We start from the raw sequence: 3,101 nt of genomic DNA on the forward strand, positions 1-3,101 counted from the left end.
TTAATATTCACAAGCAATCATATAAATGTATGCATTTAAGAATGATTCAAGTAGGTTTAAAGCCTCTTAAAAGATTAGGTTTAAATACCTCAACCTTAATTATCGTCAGAAATCAAAGGCATGATAAATTTGAAGATTGCTTATTAGGAATAATAGAGTCTTCATCATGTGAAGTACCTATACATTTTAGTTGCTTTCCTAATTTTCCTATTTCGCTTTCTTATCCAAATATCAGAAAAGCACTCACTTTAAATATAAAGACGGAGTATTTTGATACGATAGATGGAACATAAAATATTGCTCTACTATATAGACTCTGTATAAAGTAATGAATTCAACCCTTTTTTATTTTAAAATTAATGCTAATCAAATTAGTTCGAAGAGAGGAGAAATTACTTTTTTTATAATTGATATTAATAAAAGTAATATCATGATTCCCAAAATAATTAATTGGATTAATATAAGTAATATCATGATTCCCAAAATAATTAATTGGAGTCAAGTCACTCTTCCGGAAGTCTGTTTTGGGTTATATTTGGTTTTAACTAATACAAAAACTCATACGAAAGGGTGAATCGATTTCGATAGATATATTTTTAACTTAGAAGAATTTTTCAGTAAATGGTTTTGATACCACTTACACATCGAATATTGAGCTTTGTTTTTCTAAAGTTTTAAAAGATTGTTTTTATCTTCTTAGGTTTGGTACGACAAACCAACTTTAAAGATTGGATTGATGGGGAGAAAATACATATAACTAAAAATTAATTCATTCAATACCTAAATATATATCATAGTAACGGAATAATCATTCAAAAACTGGAATTTGTCTGTAATGGATATCAAATCAGAAGTAGGAATATCTTATATAATCTCATTAGTTTCTCTATCCAATCCAACGGTAGCAAAGCAGGAACAACTCATATCAACGGTCAAACACAGTAATTCAGGCGCACTTTACCTAATCCCTCCAGCTTACCTTAGAAGCGCCGGCGTTCCTCGAGTACCCACGGCCAACACCACCGCGACAACCACCTATCCACCGTCGCAACGGCCATAACCACCCCCACCACCTCCATCACGGCGAGGTCCACGCAAATCACCTTCAACTCCGCCACCACCGCGGGATTGTGCTTCGTTAACCGTGATGTTGCGGCCGTCGAGGTCCTGACCGTTCATCCCTTCGATCGCGTCTCTCATCGACTGCTCGTCCCTAAACGTCACGAATCCAAAACCCCTGGATCATCCAGTCTCGCGATCGTGGATGATCTGCATACACAAATCACTAACCAAAACCATCAGATCCAAACCCAAATCCCTCGAAACCAAAACTGAAAAACGATAATTCGATAAAACCATCAGATCCAAACCCAAATCCCTCGAAAACAAAACTGAAAAACGATAATTCGATCTCTGCCTCTGCGAGAAAGAGGAAGAGAGAACGTACCGTTTCAGAGCAAAAAAGTAACAGAAACAGTGGAAATTCAGATCAACGTTAGTAACAGTAACAGTTCAGAATCCCGATCTCCGGTGCAAACGGACCTTCGAATCGATAACATCTCCGAATTGACAGAATGCTTGCTCTAGGTTCTGATCAGTGGTGGCCCAGGCTAAGCCACCGACGAAGCATCTGAATTCTGAATCCTTCATTGCCATTAATTTTGATTCAGAGTTGGAGTTGAAGGAAATGGTATTTATAGTGTGTTTGGATCTTTTGTCGTTGAAAATACTGTTGTGTATTTTTTATACGATACGATAACATGATTATCATTTGAACATCAATTTTTATAAAGAAATTTAATAAATTTTAAATTGAATTGAAAAAATTATGATGAAAAGATAAAAGTGAAATACGAAGGTTTAACTTTTTGGAATTGAAAGTGTGTTTTGGATATTATAGAATTTTTTAGTAACGTGCCAAAATTTAGGGAATATTTGCAATTAATAAAAAAAATGACTACTGAATTTTGGCTTAAAAAATCAATTTTGTGTATTTCATAAAGTCAGATTTTAGGTTAGTCTTGGAATGTTAATTTTGTTTCTGCAAAAGTGATTATGATAAAAAGTTCACTTATTTATCAAACAATAGCTACTTTTGATTTTTAGCTTTTTGTTTTCAAACACCAATAACTTTTGATTTTTCTCCACTTTTTTGTAATATATAGATTTAATATATATTAGTGCATGCGTTGTGTTTTTGCACAATATTTTATATAATTCATTTTTTTATATATTTAAATGAGGATAAAAATATAATTATAAGAAATAGTAAGAGACTAATTATAATTTTCATATATGAATTAAAAAAATAAATAGAAAAAAGAAAAGAATAAAAAAAAGACCTAATAGGAGTTAAACATATAACTTGATGTCTTAGGAAAAAAGAATCTATCCACTGAACTACATTTGACTTGCTCTAAGTTTTAATACTTTATTTATATATATAATTATTAAAATAGACTATGAAACCAAAAGTTAGCTACTCTAAGTGTCTCGAATTTAATAATATTATATATATTAAAAGTAGGGATGTTATTGAACATCAACTTTAATCCATTCTTTTGGTTCAAAGATCGAATCTTCAACCACGATTTATTGAATCAGTAGTAACCGTATGAACCAGCAGGAAAAATCAGTAATAATAGATCGAAACAAAAGATAATTAATACGAGTCGAAACCAATTAAAAGGAAAATTTCATAAATTTCTCCACTATGAATGAAATACTGATAAATTGAGAGGGTCGGAATTAATAGTGTTACATTGAAAATTAATAATAAAAAAGTGGAGAAAAATCTACACGAATTTTTATTTTTTAGTTGTTAAAGATCTATAGGAAGATAAACAACAATAAGTGTATCAACTCAAAATTTTAAGGAAATAAGGCCGCGTTTGGTTCGGATGATTAGCCAGGATAGATTATTTTATCCTACCTAGTCAGCTGTTTGGTACGCGTGATTATTTAACCAAGTCAATCCCTCCTATGAATGATTAGGTTATATTAGGTAGGTTAAAATAATATCTTCTCACCCCCTAGGATTATTTATCCAACTCTTAATACCTCCTATTTTTCCAATTTTACCCTTCTCTTATATTCAAACT

At 31.7% G+C, this 3,101-nt stretch overlaps 1 pseudogene; it reads right to left on the reverse strand.

Annotated features, from left to right (window-relative positions):
* Window positions 1-791: 791 nt before the first annotated feature.
* On the reverse strand, window positions 792-1,712 carry LOC142527143 (glycine-rich RNA-binding protein-like; annotated as a pseudogene).
* Between the last annotated feature and the right edge of the window lie 1,389 nt (window positions 1,713-3,101).

Source organism: Primulina tabacum, chromosome 15, assembly GCF_025594145.1.
Source record: "Primulina tabacum isolate GXHZ01 chromosome 15, ASM2559414v2, whole genome shotgun sequence".
Lineage (NCBI taxonomy): Eukaryota > Viridiplantae > Streptophyta > Magnoliopsida > Lamiales > Gesneriaceae > Primulina > Primulina tabacum.